This window comes from Muntiacus reevesi, chromosome 4 (assembly GCF_963930625.1).
Source record: "Muntiacus reevesi chromosome 4, mMunRee1.1, whole genome shotgun sequence".
NCBI classification, from domain to species: Eukaryota; Metazoa; Chordata; class Mammalia; order Artiodactyla; family Cervidae; genus Muntiacus; species Muntiacus reevesi.
In genome coordinates, this window is record NC_089252.1 from 51,806,732 (window position 1) to 51,830,553 (window position 23,822).

The window sequence follows — 23,822 nt, forward strand, 5'->3', positions numbered from 1 at the left end:
CACCATTCTGCCTAAGGGAATTTATTTGTTGGATTCTAGCCCTGACTTAAACTCATTTGTCGAACACTGAGCCCTCACAAGGTTGAGCTTGGAGATCTTCTCCTATGATTTCTTCTGAGATTCCTGCTTGCAGATTCCTGCTTGTGCCAGTTCATTTTGCCATGAGGCTGCTCGTATAACCTAAACGGAGGAAAGCCTTTTGAGCCCATAATCACAGGATCCCCAGATGAGAATGTTCTCAAGCCCACTGTCCCCCATGAAGCTCTCTTTGACCATTCAACCCAAACAATGCAGCTCAACGCAACCCTGTAGTAAGTTTTGAGGATGAGTAAAGGAATGAGAAGGAAGCTGTCTCATTCTCCAGGAGCATGCAAAACCCTTCTTCTCTAACTATCCAATGTCCAAAATATCTTTATGACGCATGTGACATTTAAACAGATAGTGATCTTTACTTTTGAGGGAGGGGACATATGGATACCTATGGTTGATTCATGTTGATGTTTTCAGAAACCAACACAATTCCGTAAAGCAATTATCCTTCAATTAAAAGATAAATACATTTGAAAAAGAAAAAAGATTTTAAGAAAGCACAATAAACCGAAGCAAAGCTGAGAAGCGGGACTATGTCAAAGTGAAAAAAATAAATAAATAGACATGATCTTTATTTGTATTTAACTTTTGAAGGTGGAGGTGGCAGTCTGATCTCTCCAATTATGTTGTCAATTCTTAAAAGTCAGAGATCTTATCCTTTGTGTTTTCCAAAGCACCCAGTAAAACTCAAGGCCTAAAGTTATTGCTACTCCTCAGACATGTTTAGTCAATCAATTAATAAAATTACATTAATTGCATCTTTATAGGAAGGATTATATTAGGCTCCTGACTCTTCACTCTAAAGCTTCATATTAGGGATTTCCATCTAAGTGAGCAAATGTGATATTCACAAGCGATCAAAATTGTATAACCATATGCTGGAGATTAGAAATTACTTCTGTATGTATATGGAATTAGCTAAGAAAATTTCCCAGAACTTTCCACTAGTCTTTTCATCCCTCTAAAATTATCTGGAATCTTTAACACAATGAGCATAACAAAGCTGCAAACAACAAACAGAAATCACAGATATTTGAAAATATAAAAATCACCCCTCTGATATACAAAAGCTTGATCAGAAGCCCTTTGTTTTTCAAAAGTGTTGTGCAGGATGCTAATATGCTAATAGTTTACCAGTATGAGAAATAGGAGTAAACAGGGCTCTTAATATCACAGGTTGTCTCAGCATATTCACTTGATTAGAGTGCATTGTGAATCTTGATAAGGAACATATATTCTGCACTATTTCCCAAATACACTTGAAAATGGGACTCATGTTTTCAAAAGCAAACTTGTGGACTAGGGTTCCAGCAAAACATGGTTTGATCAGTCTGTGAAGTTTCTAGGACATTGGATCCATCCTTCAAAGAATATGTAGAACACGACTCAAGTTCTCTATCAATCTGAGCGTCTTTAAAAAATATGAGTAGAAACTTGCAATAACTTACAATTCTACATTGATTTTTTGGAAAAAAATCTCTACTCTTATTACATACTAATGTTGGACATTTGACTTCTCTAAACGTGCTCTTAAACCATCCTTCTGATCGGATTCTACAGCAGTGTATAAATAGCACACTTTCTTGCATCTGGGCTTCCAGAATATCTAGCCATGGTAGCCTGTACCCACCATTCTTGAGACAATGATCAAGGATTAGATAATTTCTCTAAGAAAGCACATTTGGATTCGAAGGCCTAGTCCTGGTATATTAACCTCAAACCCAGTACATAGGAGAATAAGCAAAACAGCGAATGTAGAGAAAATCCTGATGGCCTCCCTAGAGAGAATTCCTTGTTTTCATGGCTTGCAATGTTTTCTGCAACCACCTTGATCTTCATCATGCCTAAGTCCCCTCTTTTGTTGAAGAATTTACATCAAAGCAAAATATCTGACAAGGTTTCTCTGTTTAACAAATTTCTTAATTAAACCCAAGAGTTCCTTTCCTTTCTCACATAGAAGATTTATGTGCTTACCGAAAGGCACCATATGCCCCTGAGTTTTTGGATCCTCAAAACCGCCAGCCCTGATCCTTATTGTTTTAAAAACAGAATACACTCACACCTGAAATAACTACAAAGGCTCCTTCCCCCAAACGTTCACCAATCAGACGACACCTGGCCCCGGCCACCACTAATTGATCCCACGCGCTGTACGCGCAGAAATATGCCCGTTGCTGTACTGAGCCTCCTAATGACTTCCAGAACCCAGGACGTCGTGAATCACTGCCGGCGTGTGTCGAAGCTTTAATTGGAGGTTGTGCCTCTCGTTATTTGTTTTTAATAAGCACTCCTCAGAAAGGAACATTTTCTGAGATTTTTTGCTACCCAAAGAGCAGCCCTCAGACCAACAGTATGGGCATCTTGTGGGATCTTGTTAGAAATGGGAAACAGCTCCAGTCAAACCAACTGAATCCAAGTCTCCAACTGAACAAGAACCTCAGGTGATCCTTAAACACATTAAATTTGAGAAGCTCTGAAGTCTGGGGCAGGTTTAATCAAATTTCCCTTTGTAGACTTGAAGCTCATGCGCTCATTGTGCAGCTAATGATTTTGTCCCTGTCTCATAGAAATAAAACATAATTAACAAATCATGGTGTATTATGAAGTGATACTAAAAAATTTGATAGTTTTCTAGAAGGTAAGAATCAGATGTTGCAGAAAAACAGGGTATGTAATGACTGTAAAGTTCCTTTAAGAAATCTTTTCTAACCAAAATGGTGCTAATTAATATTGCTGTTGAGTTATAGAGGGGACTGTGGGCCTCATGTCACATAGGGTAATGGGTTTATGACTGACTTTCATGAAAGTCAATCATTTTTGTCTTGGGGAGTTTATAACTGCTATCTATATTTAATGTGGATAACCAACAAGGACCTACTGGATAGCACAGGGAACTCTGCTTAAAATTATGTAAAAACCTAAATGGGGAAAGAATTTGAAAAAGAACAGATACAAGTATATGTATAACTGAATCACTTTGTATGTGAAACTATACTCCAATATAAAATAAAATTAACCAAATTCCAATATACATTATTAATCAACTATACTCCTATATAAAATAAAAAGTAAAAAAAAAAACTATCTCATAGTACAATATATAATCGGGGGAAGAAAGTTCAGAAAACCATGTCCCTTTAAAGAAACTTGCTTTGTATCTGCTTCCCCACCAAATGGCTTGGATTTGGGGGAAGAGATTATTTTAAGCCAGGGACTTGGCCTAAATTAGGCTCAGACTGTAAAGAATCTGCTTGCAATGCAGGAGACCCAGGTTCATTCCCTGGGTCGGAAAGATCCCCTGGAGAGGTGAATGGCAACCCACTCCAGTATTCTTGCCTGGAGAATCCCATGGACAGAGGAACCTGGTGGGCCCCAGTCCATGGGATTGCAAAGAGTCGGACACAACTAAGCAACTAACAGACACTCCAATATAAAATAAAAAGTTTAAAAAAAAGGCTGTATCATAGTACAGTATTATAACAAGAGGGAAAAGTTCAGAAAACTGTGTCCTTTTAAATCAGCTTGACTTGTATCTGCTTCCCTACCAAATGGCTTGGATTTTTGGGAAAAGATGATTTTAAGCCAGAGACTTGAACCAGAGTGGTGTTTAACACTCCGGAGAGAGAGCAAAACAGCAGAGTACATGTTCTCCATCTCTTGGTGTAATATTCCTGCTCTGTCACTATTTTTTAAAAGTACTCCCCACCCCCCCCAAAAAAGTCCCCACATTAAGTGTCTCCAGAAAAGAGAGTCATCCACTGATTTGAAAAATCAAAGAAGTATTAAGAGAACAAAGCACATCTCTAAAGAAGAGCTGTCAGTTTTTAACAAGCTTCAGATTTTGTATATTCAGGTTTGTTTGATCCCCTTCAAATGAAATATTCTAAAAGACTCACATACTTTTATTCCCATGGTGACACCATCACCAGAGGCATATTTTTCCAACTCATCTTTGAAGACTGACCTCAAAATAATCTGGTGAGCATCACAGAAAAATGACATGATTTTGTCCTCCCTGGTTATTTTTAATTTTAAATATTACTATCCAGCCTGGTCTACTACTCTGTCTCCCAAAGTTACCTCCCAGAGATCTCAAACAATTTCTCTAAAATGGATAAATCAACTTTAAAATGCACTCTTTGATTCACTAAAATAAGTTTGTGTCCCAGCTTTGTGATTCGAATAAAGAATTTCTAAGCTGTTTTGGTCAACAGCAAAATGATGGCAGCATATATTCCCCCAGTTTCTCTCTATGAAGATAGAAATTACTCAGATGAAAATAAAATGCTCAAAGAGTTTCATAGACCACCAAGGGGGATTAGAGTCCTGCAGACTCAGGGATGCCTGTAGGCATTCTGGTCGGTTTTGGCAAAGATCACTCAGTTCAGTCTCCAGGCATGTCTCATGCTGTGTAATAGCCACTGAATGACATATATGTGTATTACACAACTAGTGAACGCAAACGATTTCTCCATTTCTCAAAACACTTACTCCTGACTCCTCTGCCCTAGCTCCTTAGAGAGTGAGCCAGAAATAGAGGTCGTGAGATGTCCCAGAGGGATCTCCTATGTGCATATGTGTGTGTGTCTGCACATTCATAGCACTATCACATCATTTTGAGTCTATTTTTCCTGCACACATCAAGTCAGTTGTAATATTTTCAGTGAATATGTGTGCTTCCCTTAACAGCATGGATAGTTGGGAAATAATAGAGGTAATTATAATAGTAGTACATTTTAGGTCCCCATCCATGGGGGAGAAAATGGCTAGACCAGTCCGCCCCCATCATGGGGGCACTGCCACATGGGCACTGTGGATAGAGCGTTGGCAGAGCCAGGGTCGGGGCTGCAGTTGTGACTTGCAGCAGGGCAGGGTACCATGTGCTGGACCCCGTGAGCGCCCCGGTGTTGGAGAAAACCCAGCCCTGCAGTGGGGAGGCCCAGCACCGCCTCTCAGTTCCAAGGGTCAAAGGTCGGGCCAAGTTGAAGCGGCATAGTCCGCACATAGAGCTGCTCAGGAGATACCATAGATGAGCTGTCGGTCCCAGGGAAGCCGGACAAGCATCCGCAGAAACAGAGCTCTTGAGAGTCCTTGGAGGTCCCCACGTGCTACCGTGTAAGAGCTTCAGTGGTCTGCAGAAGAGAGTGGTGACTACTTGTAGGAAGTCTGGAATCAGACCACCTGGGTTCAAATCCCAGCCCTGCCATTTCTAAACTGTATGATCTTATCATTGCCAGTCATCCTACACGACCAAAAGATAAATATTTTCATTAACTACCACCCAAATAATATTTAGGTTTCAGGAGACATAACAATAAAGAAAAGTCCCTATCTTTGATAACTGCACTAAAGCGATAATTGTTGCTCAGTCGCTCAGTTGTATCCAACTCTTTGAGACCCCGTGGACTGCAGCACGCCAGGCTCCTCTGTCCTCCACTATCTCCTGGAGCTTGCTCAAGCTCACATCCATTGAGTCAGCGAAGCCATCCAAGCATCTCATCCTCTGCCGCTCCCTTCTGCTTTTGCCTTCAATCCTTCCTGCAACAGGGTCTTTTCTAGTGAGTCTGCTCTTCACATCAGGAGGCCAAAGTATTGGAGCTTTAGCTTCAGCATAGCATTCATTTATTAGGCTCTTGCTGTAGAGCTGGGTTGATGCTTTATATGCATCATCTTAATTAATTCTTCAAATAGTCCCATGAAACAGGTATTAATTATATCTACTTAACAGTTGAGGAAATTGAGGCTTAAGAAGTTAAATTACTGAAGTTTACAGAGTTAGCAAGTGTCAGACTGGGAGTTTGAACTCAGCTATTTTCTGCTCACAAAGCCTGAGTGCTTAATTGCTATACCAGCCAATAGGTCATAGGGAAAAGCCATGATAGGATCCTAAAAAGTCACGTGACAGGTATAAATACATCCTGCAAGGATCAGGAACCACATGAGTGTTACAGAAGGAAGAAGCACATCTACATATAACCAGGGGATATCAGTGAAGTCATCCTGAAAGGTGGAAAGCACAGGTGGATTGGAAGAGCTTTCTAGGTAGAGAAAAACATATAGATGAATAATAATGGTCTTCCCTGTAGGAATTAATAAGAAATTGCTTATATCTTTCTCTACAGAGCTCAAATAATTGCCCCAGCTTTATACTAATTAGCTTCTTCCCTTGTGAGGGAAGAAATAGGGTACTAATTTTGGTCTCTCATTTGCAGAAGAGGAAAATGACATTCACAGAGCTTAAATAAATCTTTCAAGATCACACAGAACACTAGTAAAAAAAAAAAAAACAACAGCTACAAGTTGAGATCTGGGACTCCATTTCAGTCCAGACTCTGTTCACATAATCAGTCTCTTATTTAAACACAGGCCTGAACATGGCCTATGATATGTGCTATTATTTGCAAACACATGCACATCTTTTCTTTTTCTTTTTTGCACATATAGAGCTTTCTCAAGAAGACTGTAGGAACGTGTTCAATTTTTGAGAAAAAAGTGGAGAATTCATCTCTCCACAGTTTTCTTGGTAAACCTGGAGATCACAGTATATTGTTTGAAAAAGGTTTATCTGGAGTCATTTCACTAGTCCTTCTTACCTGGAACTCTAGTGCACTTGATCGATGCTTACAAATGTGAAAAGAAATAAACACAGGGTAATGGTAACTGAGCCCCACCAAAGCCATTTAGTCACCCAGCAAGGACAAGAAAAAACTGGTGGTAGGTCTGAAAATGACCAGCGTTTCCATCCATTTTTCTTACCTTTGAGTCTTTTCAGGATGTGGACTGGCCTGTCAAAAAGTATAGGGGCTGGTGCCCATAAATGGTGATTTAGGAGCAGTATGGCAGAAACTGACAATTATCTTCTCCACTTCCCTCAATAACAGAGATGTTTTTGTCTGATCATTCATTCATCCAGAAAAAGAGAAAGACTATTTCCCAGGCTCTTGCAATCAGTTGAGTCAGGCAACTCACTTCTGTCCAGTACAATAGAGAAAGAGGTGAGTGTACAGCTTCTAGGAAGCATCCTTAAAGACAAGAGGAAGAGCCTCCTCCCTCTCCCTCTCTTATCCATTCTCATGGTTGGAATATGGACTTAATAGCTGGAGCTCCAGCAGCCACTTTGAACCATAAGGATTACTGCAAATGAAAGCCACAGATAGAAGAGCAAGATAGAAGGAAATGATGCCATGTCTTACCAGAGCAGCTCTGGACCTCATGATTTCCTGAAGTGACAAAGAAATACACTTCTAACTTGCTTAGGCACTCTTACTTAGAGTTATTCTATTACTCATATCTGAATTGAGGAGAGGGTGGAACAATCTCTTGGTTTTTGTAGTATGCTCATTAATCAGGGAGAGGGGTGAGGAACTCCCTCTAGATTTCTCTAAATAGTGACTAGTGTAATATTTATTGGCTAGAATACTTAATTTGCAATTTATTAAGAACTTCTGATGCTTTGTTGTCATTGTTTTAAACTCATATTTAAAGTATGAATTGCAATTCAACTTGTGTATTTCCATGGACTAAGCCTATTTTCTCAGTTAAATTGGGAGTTTCTTCCATTGTTGAATTTCACCTATGAATTCCAGATTTTCAAGTCTCAGTGATAACTTAGGGATACATTTACCACCTGTGTTAAAATTGGAAATGTGCTTTTTCTTTCAGAGGTGGTCTGTGCATTTGTATACTTAAGAGTTCGTTCCTGGAAAGCAAAATAGCATGGAGTTTCAGAGCTCGGTTTAAATCCCAGACATATTACCTGGTGAGTTACTTATCTTCCTTGTGTCAGAAAGCTTTGCAAATGATGGATAACAACAACAAAAAAGGGCACTGATGCTAACAGTGTTTTTATTTTCCATAGTCCAGGTTTCCTAGGCTTCCCTGGCTGCTCAGCAGAAAAGAATCTGCCTGCAATGTAGGAGATGTGGGTTCGATCCCTGGGTCAGGAAGATCCCCTGGAGAAGAAAATGGCAACTCACTCCAGTACTCTTGCCTGGGAAATCCCATGGACAGAAGAGCCTGGTGGATTATAGACCATGGGGTCACAAAGAGCTGGACATGGCTTAGCAACTAAACCACAATGAAAACAACAACAACCATCCCTTCTTAGGATAAGAGGAAAATGGCACAAATAATATGGAACCCAAATATAAATCCTACAAGCCTACATTGACCAATGCAATTTGTCATAGACATTCTAAACATTAAAACAATTAGTCACATAATCATCAAAATGTTCATTGCCTATGTTTCTCTTTAATGAGTGGTGGTTCATTTTGTACATTAATACACAACTACTTACTAATCGCTGTTTATAAAGGCCACAGCATATTCTCAGCCTCTAGTAAAATCAAATTGGTGGGAAAAAAATGAATAGTTAATAATATGACTGCCAAGATCTATCAAAGACTTACTACTAAAAATGTGTATTATTTTAGATATAAAATTACCAATATGAAAAACCAAATTTAGAGAGCAGTTAAGTTAGGAGATCATAATTTATGTTTATAAAATAGTCTTCACTAATCAAAGATGTACCATAGATTTACTCTGGAAAAAACGTACTTTGAATGTCTATTCACAGATACAAGCATTCTACCAAATGGAAGTTGCACTGAAGTTAGTTCCATTTTTAACTGAAGGTGAGGATAGAATAATTATAACAGGATCTTGTAACTGTTTTGGACTTTACACTTTGTAAATCACTTTGACCTTCACTGTCTCATTTAATTCTCATTTGAATTCAGAGGCAACCAGTATTACCACCTTCTTTTTTAAGTCTTTATTGAATTTGTTACAATATTGTTTCTGTTTTGGTTTCATGTTTTGGTTTCTTGACTGCAAGGCATATGGGGTCACAGCTCCCAGACCAGGGATCTAACTCCCACCCTCCGCGTTGGAAGGGGAAGTCTTAACCACTGGACCACCAGGGAAGTCCCAGCAGGTGTTACTGTGCTCAATAGATCATTCTGGCCCGACTCTTTGCCTCACCTCACGGACTGTAGCCCACCAGGCTCCTCTGCCCACGGAATTACCCAGGTAAGGATACTGGAGTGGGTTGCCATCTCCTACTTCAGGAGGTCTTTCCAGCAGGTATTATTATCTATCCCCATTTTACAAAATAGGAAGCCAAGGATCAGAGGAGTGAAGTCTCTTACTCTCTTTACATGGTTAAGTAGCTGACCAATTTATTTTAGGTCCAAATCTAACACTCCTCCTAATGCAGTGTGCTTCAAAATCCTAGCATTGTTCAGTAACAAACTTCAAGTCCAAAAATCTGACTTTTTACCAAGCTTAACAGGAAAGGTGAAATGAAGAAGTATAACTTTAATAGGTACATTGCACAAATATGTTAAAATACTCTTGTCTGCAGTCTAGCAGAAAAACAAATAAAAGAATGCATAAGAACAGATCCATTAATTCTACTCTCAGTGCATGAATATTATCTATGGGGGTGGGTAAACATCAAGTCTACATTTATCTTAGGAGGCACAAAAAGAAATCATTTGAATTAATCAAAACAGCCACAATAACCAGAGTCAAAAATCCTTGATGTTTTCCCCAATCAATAGAACAAGCCAGGATTGCTAAAATCTTCCTTCCTTCAGTACTGAGGTGCGCATGCCCTTTCATCAACTCTCCCAGCAGTTGCTTTTGCAGAATTAAACCCTGAGTGTGGAGCCTATGGCCTTCTAGGGACTGGGTACACAGGGGAACTGTACTGGATGATGTGGGCCCAGGTGCAGAATAAACAAATGTTCTTCCTAAAGTCTTCTTCATTTTAATAATAATAATAAAGTTATAATCACTTTGTCAATAAATTTTTCCACATTTGGAAAAGCGCGGTCCGTGAGTGTGGCTCTCTATGGTCCAAAGCATACTGTTTGTGCCTGTTAATGATCGACCCCCATAGTTTACTAATCTCAAGCTCATCTTGCTTTAGTGGGTTCATATTGGCACTCAACTCACTTATAAAGATGATTTATTATCAGTTTTTCAGATTAGCAGTTGATTAGCATTCAGCATAACTTCTTTGGAGGGACAGTGTCTTTGTATACAACCAATTAAACTAAGAAGCTCATCTGTTCAAAGTTGCAAGAATTAGGATTGTGAAAAAAATAACACTTTTTGCCTCAAAATTGCTATACTCATATGTACAAAGTTTCTATATAATGTGATGAAATAATTATTGTAATTAGCATCTTAATTTGAATTTAGATGCAATTTGGGTTTTTTTTTTCTTTTTAGAAATCTAAATTAATTCCCTGGGAAACTGATGAGAATTTTTCAAAGTAGAAATAAATGCCTGTAATAAATCAAGAGATAAGGGAACAGGCAGAGATTATTCTGCAATTAAAGTTTACTAAATTAATTCCACTTAAACTCCTTGGAGTTTAATGTGAAAAACCTAGGAAGTATGTATCTTCTTGAATTAAAAAACTCACACACTGAAATTTAAAGGCAAAGAAGAGAAAAGAACCACATAATCAATATTTCCCTAAGCATAATCAGGAAATAAGTGTTAATAGTCCTCTCACAGGTTGATGTTAAAAATATAAATAAAAGGCACCAAACTTGAGAAAATTAAATGAAAGCATGGACAGGTGATTGGAACTTGAATGTGAATATTTGTTTTACCCCAATGAATGTAAATTTCATTAGTTGATAATTAAAAGGAAATTATACAGACATTACAATTACTGCCAATGGCATAAATTATAAAGCTGTATGGCAAAACAATTTAGGAACCCACATTGCTCTTACTATTGTCAAACTGGTTACCAGAGAAACCCAGGATAAATAATATACTCTGTGACTATGGAAATGAGGCCTTGATGTGTTGCTAGGCGGTTAAGGCTAATGTCATTGTATAAAACAATAATGTTAAACATTATTAGTTTTTTAATTATGTCAGTTAATTAGAATTGTTCCTGTTAATTGCCTATGATTCATCTCCAGATGAAAAATGCTCAAGTAAGAGCTTTGGTTTTTTCTCTCCCAACACACCATCTAAGATCAGGCCTGAGTTTTGCACAGTTGGATTTTACAAATACCATTAGCCTGAGCAACAACAATAATGTGGATCAGATTCATCCATAATAAAAGGTACTTTAATAAAGATGTGTTATTAAGGAAGCTACTCAAGCTACTTCAGTTTACACTGAAGAAAAACCATTTTTTGAAAAATAAGTTATTTTTTCAGTGGCCTTACTTTAGGATTAAGTATAAGAAAAAAAAGCTAGAGAATTTCATTTATATTTTGATTAGAATCCTGGTTTTTAAAATATTTAAAGTTCTAAGCAAAAGAAGAGACTCCAAAAAGCAATTTTTCATACCACAGTAAAATGACATCTGTGATACAATTGCTTCGATCTCTGACAGTATGTAATAGCAAGGAAGACTCATTTTATAGATGAACAAAAGAATCAGAACAGGACTGGCCATCAGCCATCCACCAGCCATCTGCAAGACATACTGTTCAAAGAATCTTTCAAAAGTGTTTACCATCATCTGTGTGGTAGCCTAATTAAGGCAAGACCCTGGTCCACCAATACTTGCTTAGGTTCTAAAACAAAGCTGATATTTTAGATTTTATATTTCCATTTGCGCTTTAATGAGAGGGAGAATTTTCTGCTCCTAAACCACTTGAATTCGTTGCAGTGATTTCAATTTGGTGGCAGGAGGGACTGACTAGGACAACGAAAAGATGCTTTAACATCTACCAGTTTCTGGAAATCTCCACATGTCATATCCCATATCTAGAATCTGGACCAATGGCTTGGGGTAGATATGTCATAGAAACTCACTATTCCTGGATTACAAAGGAAGCATTAAGACTACTTATTTAACAATAAACAAAGGACTAGATGATGTTAACACACAGGATAGTGGGTACATGTGTACCTTTCTAGACAATTTCCCAGCTTGTTTCACATGCTATTCAGCAGTCAAGCTGCCAAGCAGACATTTTGTCCTTCCAAAGATGGTCTCATTCCTTGAAGTTTCAGTTTTTGTAATTTGGTTGATTGGAGAACTTGGCTGAGCAAAGCATCATCAGAGATGATTTCTCTTGTTGTGAATTCAAAAGGCTTCAGCACACAGCATAAATGATCCATTAGCGTGCATTGTCTAGAGTTCAGGAAAATACCTCCTGCAACATTGTCACTACTGTGTGTGGGTTTTTTCTTTCTCTTTCTTCTCCTTCTATGGCAAAAGCATGCCTCTTGACCTATAGAATCACTGGTTTTTTAGTATGTGAGTGCTTTACGTATGATTAACTAAAGTTAGGGGAAATTGTCACATTTCAAAAATTCTCGAAGCATTCTGGCAAATGGGAAGAACAAGTTCCAAAGAGACTGGGGAAGACTGCCATATATCTAAGTTTATTGAAAAAGCATGAGTCAGATAAAATTGCTAGACATAAAAAACCCCAACTAAGTATTTAATGTGCATGGGTGCACAAAATATTTTTGGTTGGTCAAAGCCAGCTCTTTTAGCTTACAGTTCTGTTGTAAAAACAAGGGGGTAAAATAATACATTGGGAAAAACAGTGACCAAAATAACTTTGATAAAGAACAAAATTGGACAACAAGCACTATCTGATTTAAAGACTTATTATAAAGCCATAGTAATCAAGAAAAAATGGCAATTGGTACAAAGATAAATGAATGGATCAATGGAAGAGAACAGAGTCAAGAAATAGACTGATATATATATGTATGTGGACCAATGACTTTCAACAGAGATGCAAAAGCATTAGATGGAAAAAGGATAGTCTTTGCAACAAATGATGCCAAACAATTGAATTTCTGAATGCAAAATAAAATTTACTTTGATTTATACCAATATAAATACTAATTCAAAATGCATCATAGATCTAAATGCAAGATCTAGTATTTTAAAACATTAAAAGAAAATAGAGGAATAAATCTTTGTGACCTTAGGATAGATAAAAATATCTTAGATTCAATATCAAAAGCATGGTCCATAAAAGAATAAATTGATGAATCACACTTTGTCAAAATTAAAACTTTCTGTCATTAAAATCACTGTTAAGGAAATGAAAAGGCAAATTACCAAATGGGAAAAAATATTTGCAAATCATATATCAGCTGAAAGATTTGCATCCAAAATATATAAAGAATTCTCAAAACTCAATAATATGAAAATGACACTTTTTAAAGTGGGAAAAACACTTGTACTGACTTCACCAAAGATACACAGATAGCAAAAAAGCATATTAAAAAGATACTTGATATCATTCATCCTTAGGAAATGCAGATTAAAATCACAGTGAAATATCATTACACACCTATCTTAATGGCTAAAATTTGTAAACACTTATCACCCCAAGGGTTAACAAAGGTGTGAATCAAATGAAACTCCCATACACTGGTGATGGGAATATTAGCTTATACAGCCATTCTGGAAAAGGGGCTTCCCTGATGCTCAGAGAGTAAAGAATCTGCCTGCAATGCAGAAGACATGGGTTCAATCCCTGGGTCGGAAAGATCCCCTGAAGAAGGGAATGACAACCCACTCCAGTATTCTTGTCTTGGGAATTCCCATGGACAGAGTGGCCTGGCAGGCTACTATCTCAAAGAGTCCGACATGACTGAGCACACACATTCTGGAAATAACTTGTTCATTTCTTAAGAAGCTAAAGATACACCCACAATGATATGATTCAGCCATTCAATTCCTATGCAGTTATATAAGAAATGTGAAAAAAAAAAAGAAATGTGAAAACTTGTCCATACAAAGACTTGTATTATTATATAACTGCTCATAGTAGCTTTGTTTATAATAGCTAACTCAATGTCTATCAATTGTTGAATGAATAAACAAATTGTGATATATATGTTCAATGGAATACTACTTGGCAATAAAAAGGATTGAATTAGTGATAACCCAACAGCATGGATGGACTCAAACTATGCTTAGTGAAAGATGGAAGACAAAAAGAAAGAGTACATATTTATGATTCTGCTTGTATAAAGTTCCAGAAAATACAAATGAACCTGTAGTGACAAAAAGGCAATCAGTGATTGGGGAAGGGAACACAATGAGAGACAAAAGGAGCACAGGAAAACAATTAGAAGTTACATATGATGTGCTAATTGTATAGTTACGTCAGTTCAGTTCAGATCAGTCACTCAGTCATGTCCAACTCTTTGAGACCCTATGGACTGTAGCACACCAGGCTTCCCTGTCCTTCACCAACTCCAGAGCTTGCTCAAATTCATGTCCATCAAGTCAGTGATGCCATCCAACCATCTCATCCTCTGTCATCCCCTTCTCCCACCTTCAATCTTTCCCAGCATCAGGATCTTTTCCAATGAGTCAGTTCTCCCCATCAGGTGGCCAAAGTATTGGAGCTTCAGCTTCAGCATGAGTCCTTCCAATGAATATTCAGGACTGATTTCCTTTAGGATGGACTGGGTGGATCTCCTTGCAGTCCAAAGGACTCTCAAGAGTCTTCTCCAACACCATAGTTCTAAAGCATCAATTCTTCAGCATTCAGCTTTCTTTATAGTCCAACTCTCACATCCATACATGACTACAGGAAAAACCATAGCTTTGACTAGACGGACTTTTGTTAGCAAAGTAATGTCTCTGCTTTTTAGTATGCTATCTAGGTTGGTCAGAACTTCTCTTCCAAGGAGCAAGAGTATTTTAATTTCATGGCTACAGTCACCATCTGCAGTGATTTTGGAGCCCAAAAACATAAAGTCTGTCACTGTTTCCACCGTTTCACCATCTATTTGCCATGAAGTGATGGGACCAGATACAATGATCTTAGTTTTCTGAATGTTGAGCTTTAAGCCAACTTTTTCACTCTCCTCTTTCACTTTCGTCCAGAGACTCTTTAGTTCTTCTTCACTTTCTTCCATAAGGGTGGTGTCATTTGCATATCTGAGGTTATTGATATTTCTCCCGGCAATCTTGATTCCAGCTTGTGCTTCATCCAGTCCAGCATTTCTCATGATGTACTCTGCATATAAGCTAAATAAGTAGGGTGAAAATATACAGCCTTGACGTACTCCTTTCCCGATTTGGAAACAGTCTATTGTTCCATGTCCAGTTCTAAACCTTGCTTCCTGAACCACACACAGATTTCTCAGGAAGCAGGTCAGGTGATCTGGCATTCCCCTCTTTTTAAGAATTTTCCACAGTTTGTTGTGATCCACACAGTCAAAGGCTTTGGCATAGTCAATAAAGCAGAAGTAGATGCTTTTCTGGAACTCTTTTGCTTTTTTGATGATCCAATGGATGTTGGCAATTTGATCTCTGGTTCCTCTGCTTTTTCTAAATCCAGCTTGATCATCTGGAAGTTCATGCTTCATGTACTGTTGAAGCCTGGCTTGGAGAATTTTGAGCATTACTTTGCTAGTGTGTGAGATGAGTGCAATTGTGCAGTAGTTTGAGCATTCCTTGGCATAGCCTTTGGGATGGGAATGAAAACTGACCTTTTCCAGTCCTGGGGTCACTGCTGAGTTTTCCAAATTTGCTTGCATATTGAGTGCAGCACTTTCATAGCATAATCTTTGAAGATTTCAAATAGCTCAACTGGAATTCCATCACTTCCACTAGCTTTGTAGTAATGCTTCCTAAGGCCCACTTGATTTTGCATTCCAGAATGTCTAGCGCCAGGTGAGTGATCACATCGTGATTATCTGGGTCATGAAGATCTTTTTTGTATTGTTCTTCTCTGTATTCTTGCCACCTCTTCTTAACATCTGCTTCTGTTAGGTCCATACCATTTCTGTCCTTTATTGTGCCCGTCTTTGCATGAAATATTCCCTTGGTATCTCTAATTTTGTTGAAGAGATCTCTAGTCTTTCCCATTCTATTGTTTTCCTCTATTTCTTTGCATTAGTCACTGAGAAAGGCTTTCTGATCTCTCCTTGCTATTCTTTGGAACTCTGCATTCAGATGGGTATATCTTTCATTTTCTCCTTTGCGTTTTGCTTCTCTTCTTTTCTCCGCTGTTTGTAAGGCCTCCTCAGACAACCATTTCCCTTTTTGCATTTCTTTTCTTGGGGAGGGTCTTGATCCCTGCCTCCTGTATAATGTCATGAACCTGCATCCATAGTTCTTCAGGCACTCTCTCTATCAGATCTAATCCCTTGAATCTATTTGTCACTTCCATTGTATAATCGTAAGGGATTTGATTTAGGTCATACCTGAATGGAGTACTGGTTTTCCCTACTTTCTTCGAGTTAAGTGTGAATTTGGCAATAAGGAGTTCATGATCTGAGCCACAGTCAGCTCCTGGTCTTGTTTTTGCTGACTGTATAGAGCATCTCCATCTTTGGCTGCAAAGAATATAATCAATCTGATTTCGGTGTTGACCATCTGGTGATGTCCATGTGTAGAGTCTTCTCTTGTGTTGTTGGAAGAGGGTGTTTGCTATGACCAGTGCGTTCTGTTTGCAAAACTCTATTAGCCTTTGCCCTGCTTCATTCTGTACTCCAAGGCTAAATTTCCCTGTTACTCCAGGTATTTCTTGACTTCCTACTTTTGCATTCCAGTCCCCTATAATGAAAAGGACATCATTTTTGATGTTAGTTTTAGAAGGTCTTGTAGGTATTCGTAGAACCATTCAACTTCAGCTTCTTCAGCATTACTGGTCAGGATATAGACTTGGATTACTGTGATATTGAATGGTTTGCCTTGGAAATGAATGACAGAGATCATTCTGTCGTTTGGGAGATTGCATCCAAGTACTGCATTTCAGACTCAATTGTTGACTATGATGGCTACTCCACTTCTTCTAAGGGATTGTTGCCCACCATAGTAGATATAATGGTTGTCTGAGTTAAATTCATCCATTCCAGTCCATTTTAGTTCACTGATTCCTAAAATGTTGATGTTCACTCTTGCTATCTCCTGCTTGACCACTTCGAATTTACCTTGATTCATGAACCTAACATTCCAGGTTCCTATGCACTATTGCTCTTTACAACATTGGACTTTGCTTCTGTCACCAGTCACATCCACAGCTGGGTGTTGTGTTTGCTTTGGCTCCATCTCTTTATTCTTTCTGGAGTTATTTCTCCACTGATCTCCAGTAGCATGTTGGGCACATACTGACCTGGGGAGTTCATCTTTCAGTGTCCTATCTTTTTGTCTTTTCACACTGTTATGTCAAACCTTATCAAACTCTGCTCTTTAGACTTGTGCAGCCTAATGTATGTCAGTCATACTTTGTTGAAGCTGTTAAAACAAAAACAAACAGGCTTCCCTGGCGGTCCAGGGGTAGAGTCTGCCTTGCAGGGCAGGGACGCTAGTTCGATGTCTGGTCCAGGAAGATCCCACATGCCTCAGAGTAAATAAGCCCGGGCGTCACAAATACTGAAGCCTGCTCACCACAGAGCCCGTGCTCCGAAACAAGAGAAGCCACAGCGCTGAGAAGCCCACGCACCATAGCTATAGGGTAGCCTCTGCTCACTGCAACTAGAGAAAGCTGCGTGCAGCAGTGAAGACCCAGCACAGCCAAAGTAAACACAGACAATGAGTAAAAAATAAAATAAGCAAATGAGACCCAGAGAAACTTAACAAGCTTAAAAAAAAAAAAAAAAGAAGGAGCATGTGGTCAATTCTAATGAGGTGGATGAACCTAGAGCCTATCATACAGAGTGAAGTAAGTCAGAAAGAGAAAGATAAATATTATATTCTACTGGAAAACCCCATGGACGGAGGAGCCTGATGGGCTGCGGTCCATGGGGTCGCTAAGACTCAGACTCGACTGAGCGACTTCACTTTCACGTTTCACTTTCATGCATTGCAGAAGGAAATGGCACCCCACTCCAGTGTTCTTGCCTGGAGAATTCCAGGGATGGGGGAGCCTGGTGGGCTGCCGTCTATGGGGTCGCACAGAGTCGGACATGACTGAAGTGACTTAGCTGCAGCAGCAGCAACACATATATATGGAATCTAGGAAAATGGTATTGAAGAATTTATTTGCAGGGCAGGAATGGAGAAACAGACATAGAGAATAAACTTAGGGACATGGAGAGAGGGGAGGAGAGGATGAGATATATGGAGAGAGTAACATGGAAACTTACATCACCATATATAAAATAGACAGCCAACAGGAATTTGCTGTATGGCTCAGGAAACTCAAACATGGGCTCTGAATCAGCCTAGAGGGGTGGGATGGGGAGGGAGATGGGACGGAGGTTCAAAAGGGAGGGGATGTGTGTATACCCATGGCTGATTCATGTTGAGGTTTGACAGAAAACAACAAAATTCTATAAAGCAATTATCCTTCAATTAAAAAATAAATAAATTTTTTTAAAAGGAGTGTGTGAAAAAAATAAAAAGGAGTGTGTGATGAAGTTGAAAGAAGATGACTTGGGGATGCTGAATTGTAGGAATTCTAAGAAGATCAATATACCGCATGGTCAATTGGAAAGCTTTCACGGAGGAAGTGAGACCTGGCACTGGCCCAGGTGAATGAGGAAACCTTAAATCACACAGATCAGTTCACTGAATAGTTTTTGAGCACCTACTTGGTGCTAGGTGTGGTTCTAAGATGCTTATTGTGTAATGGGACAGACAGAGACATAAGTACTGCATTTCAAGATAATTTGGAGTCAGAGTGGGTAGAAGTTTGCACAGAATGTTCTGAAAGCACAAAGGAAAGTGGATTCGTCTCACCTAGAGGTTCAGGGAAGGCTTCATAATAAACACTTTCTGAGCTAATTCTTACAGATGAACTTGATTACCCAGGAAAAGAAAAGTGTGAGCAAAGATATTAAGGTGTGGAGCAAAGACCAGAAGGTGAATTCTGAGAAATCAAACCAATCGATGTTAGTAGGTAATAAAAATGAGGTAAGGAGTGACACTCATGTATTCATCCACTCCATTTGTTATTCAACAAATATTTACGAAGTGTTTCTAGGGAGCAGGCAACAGCAGGACGAAACAGGTGAAGTTCCGAACCTTATAAAACTTCCAAAATGGAGAGGGAACTCACTCCAAAGGGTGCCCTTGATTCAAAAACCCATAAAGGTCAATGAAGACCAAATGATGAAAAGCCTCAGAGAGCATCCCAAGGTGCTCAGGCTTTATCCTGGAGACAACGGGGATCCGTGAAGAATTTTAAAAGAAGAATAGTGTGATTAGGTTTGAAGATCCTGCAGATTTAGAGGGGAGGGCTGATCTGATGAGAACAAGACTGGGGAAGGGGAATCCTGGTGGTTCAGTGTTACAAGAACCAGGATTGGAAACAGGAGAATAAAAGGTTTGGGGTGGAACAGTGATGAGTTTAGTTAGAGACATGTAGCTTTGAGGCAGCCTGGAAGCAACAGATGATATTCACCTGGGGCTCCCGGCAAAGGGGAGACTTAGAGATGGAGCCGAGTGCTAAGAATCTGAATCAAGAGAAGGAAGTAAGCCTGAAGGGACAAATTTCTCAATGGTGTATCTGTTAAATATTGGATGCTCACCTAGTTTTTGTTTAAGGCTTCCTTTGTCTTGGCATTTTTCTCTTATTTACTGTTCTTACACAGCTACCCTCAGCATCATATACTGCCCTGAGGAGGTACCAGTCTGTGGTAGCAGACTTGACATTATCAAATCAAGCCATATTGGATTCAGAAGACGTCTAAGAGATCATCTCACCCATTCTCTTCCACTTACAATATTATTGCTTCAAAAGTACTATTTTGATACTCTACCATCTATTGTCACATAAACTGTCCAAAGTGATAGACCGCCTGCACGCCTGCTGTCACTTCAGTTGTGTCTGATTGTCTGCGACCCCGTGGACTGCAGCCTACCAGGCTCCTCTGTCCATGGGATTCTCCAGGCAAGAATACTGGAGGGGGTTGCAAGCAAAGTGGATTACTTTTACAGTGACAGGAAAATAAAACTCAAAACCTGAGTGAAGTTTATTGTTTTGATGGTGGTGATGGTGATGTTGCCCTGCCTCCTCTCTCTCCTCTTCCTCCTCTCCCTCCTCCTCTCCCTCCTCCTCCTCCTATGCCTCCTTATAACTCATCCAAGTGAAAACAGTAACTGTTACTCATCCCACCTGATTCCAGGGAGCCTAAGTGAACTGTGTAACTCCCGAAGCTAAGAACACCTCAGACACCAGGCAAAGATCAATTGGTTTCTCTCGTGCACAGCCAGTTATGTTTTTCTGGACTTGCTTTGATCTGTCTGGTGACACTTTGGTCCTCTGTACCCTTCCAATGACTGAGAGAGTTGGACGGGCTTTTGAGACAGCCAGCTCAGCATCCTAGTCACAAAGATCCCAGTTGACGGACAATGCGGAAACTCAAGGTTAGAAGATTGCTACCTAAATTCATTATTTTTGGTAATATCTGCAGAACCCCCTTCATCCTGTGCTTTAGCACTAACGTTGCAATGAGACTCTATCCTTCATCTTCACTCGAATAAGAGGCCGCCTTATTTAGCCAAGGTATAGTCTCACTTCTTCTGTTGAGTATTTTACAAACATAATTTGCATCAAGTTTAGATAACTGACACACATTCCCTTTTCACATTTGCTAGAAGTCTCTGACAAAATCGTCACAATTCATTTCTTAGCTCAGAGTTTTATAGTAGAGAATGTTTCTGTATACTGCTTGGGACGGTCTTTGTCTGGAGAATTGGGGCATCATTATAGCGTTTAAATTCAGAAATTATATGCAGTAATTCTTCTCAAAGTGTATATTATTTCTAAATGAAGTAATCTTAGGATATATTTTGTTACAACCTTCAGTTCATAGAGAAGTCCAATCACCATTCTAAAAAGAAGGTCTTGAAACTTCACTAGTCAGGGTGTTTGCGCTTTTATCTGAATGACAAGGATCAAAGGCCTGAACTCCAGGGAGCCCATATGTTAGTTTTGCTTGACACGGCAAAGGTAACACATAGCGCCTCCCATTTAAGTTTATTAAGCTCACAAAGTCCAGAATCTGGGTCCTATGGTGGATATAAGTGAAGATGTTATAAATTTCTAACATCTTCTCTGGACCAGCATTAAAGGAAATGGGCTTTCATTGTTTCTCTCTTATAGTTCACTAACACAAATCAGGCAATTCAGGAAGAAAATGAAAGGCAAAATAACTAAATGCCGAGTTACAATTTCCATACTTCGATCTTGCTGCTCCACTGCGGGATGGGGCTCTTTAATATTCTACAACACCCGTGACAACTACTCCTCCAAGTGTGGGATATGCAATTTCGATCTCTTATTCTCTGAGTCTTTGTACCTTTTAGTCTAACAACAAAGAGGAACAAAGATCCTAATTATACCCATAATCATTATTATCTGAAGAAGTTCCCAGTAATTAAATTTTAAAGAAAATTTATTTAATGAGCTTTCTACAGTCACATCCAAGCAATACACTTTCAAGTAGATAGTGATTAGTATGAAATAGCACTAATTTGAATGACTTGATAAAAGCTCCTACTTCACTACTATGTTTTTAATAATTGTGTAATTACATAGAGAATTATTCCTGTAAATATCGCTTGTTTTATATAGAATAGAGGACATGAAGATGTGTTCTATCTGGAGCAAATTTCCAATATTTTGAAGCTGTAGCTCCTTGTGTCAGCTAAAAAGTTAATATGTACGTCTTAATTACACAAACACACACACACTCTCTTGCATCGAATATACACCTTTCATTTGCATGAGTTCAGAATAAGTGCTTAGCTTGGTAGAAGCGGAGGTGGAGAGAAAATAAATCTTCTCTGAAGGAGTGCATGGTCATTACCAGTGAATGGAAATGAAAAGCATATTTCAGTGAACATCCCCTAATTATCCCATAAGAGAGGCGCGATAATTGGCATAGACTATATCGATGTTGTCGCGTCTATATCATTTCCAGTGATTCATGGAGCTTTAGAAATGTTAGCATGTAATATTCTGCATTTGTTCTTTTCATTTCAGGGCAAAATAAAGTGCTGATCTTAAATACAACTATAGAAAGAAGAACTACAGCTCAAAGCAAACCTCTTTCATTTGAATATTTTTTCATAGCGGGGGACAAAGGTGCCGAAGGATCTCACATATCCTCAAATAACTATTATAAGGAACAACCAGACGAAGGGGACGCATACTGGCCAGGGACACAGGAGACCTAGGACCAAATTCCTGTTCTACCGCTAATTAGATGGGGTGATTTAAAACATTTTTTTAATTTTATATTGGAGTACAGCCGATTAACAATGCTGTGAGTCTCAGGTGGACAGCGAAGGGACTCAACCAAACATACACGTATCCACTCACTTGACGAGGTGACTTTTAATGAGTGACTTGCCCTCCCTGGGTTTCAGTGTCTTCATCGATGAAATAAGATGAGAGAGCTAATTTCTAAGGATGCTCCCAATTTTCAACTGCAGTTTTTCTCAACACCACTAGCTCTGTGATAATAACATTTAATTTTACAAACAGAAACAATTTGCTCTTCCCACAATTCAAAATGAAAGGCAATATTTATTACCCTCAAAAGGAAACATCTGGATATAGAGCAACTGATGCAACTCTGGGTACCCAAAATATTTATTCAATATTTTACTTCATACACCAATGACATGATGTTACACTGACTTGTTCAACGGGCAATAAAAAGAGAAAACAAGCTTAAAATGGGAAAGTAAATAAGATAGATTTGACATAAACTTTTACTGTCATGCACATAAAACAAATTGTCCTGCTTTTCTATCTCCTACCAAACCTTCCTTTCAACCACACACGGTTTTACCCTTGGGAAATAGGACTTGACATAGAAGGCAAAAATGCTAAAAGCATCCAAGGTCATTGGAATCCAGCTCCTTGTTAGATGTCACCTCATCAGTAAAAATCGATTGTACCAATTTCATCCTTGGTGTCATTTATAATCTGCAAAGAACTATCAGCAGTTTTAGCGTTCCTGGAATGGAATAAGCAGAAGCTGAGTAACTCAAATGGCAATGCCCTGGGACTCCACTCCGAAAGCAAAATTGATTCTGGCTGATATGACTGGGCTCAGAGACCCTTGAACTGCAAAAGAAAATGTGACTGATCTTGATCTAATCAAGTCTGACTACGCATTGTTAAGGATCCCTCATTTGGTCGACTTAAACTTATCATCCCAGGACCAACAAGACACAAATTAAGTATGCGCAACCCTTAGAATAGTTTTCCTAAACTGAAACAGGTTTGGAAAGAGCAACTTTATCATCATTTATGTACAGAAGTAAATTTGAGTGCAGAGTATCCCAACTGAAGTTCAACTGTTTACATAATTCACTTCGACTTTCAGGAATCCAGGACTTGGTCATTCACATAGGGAATAACTCCAGGTTCCCCGGTGGCTCTGTGATAAAGAACCTGCCTGCCATGCAGGAGATGTAGGAGACTCAAGTTTTATCCCTGAGTCAGGAAGATCCCCTGGAAGCGGGCACAGCAGCTCACCCCAGTATTCTTGCCTGGAGAATCCCAAGGACAGAAGAGCCGGGTGGGCTGTAGTCTATAGGATTGCAAAGAGTCAGACACGATCAAAGCAACTGAGCTCGCATGCAGGCTACTAGAAACACAACTAAATTTGTGCTGGGTATTTATTGAAGGTTAGAAGAATTAAGGAGCTCATGCTAGGTGTTGTCAACTTGTCCTCTTTCTTATGGTTCTCACTAAATTAAAAACTCCTAAAAAAAAAGCACAGCAGGGACTTCCCTGGTGGTCCAGAGGCTGACTCCATGCTTCCAATACAGGGGACTCAAGTTCCATC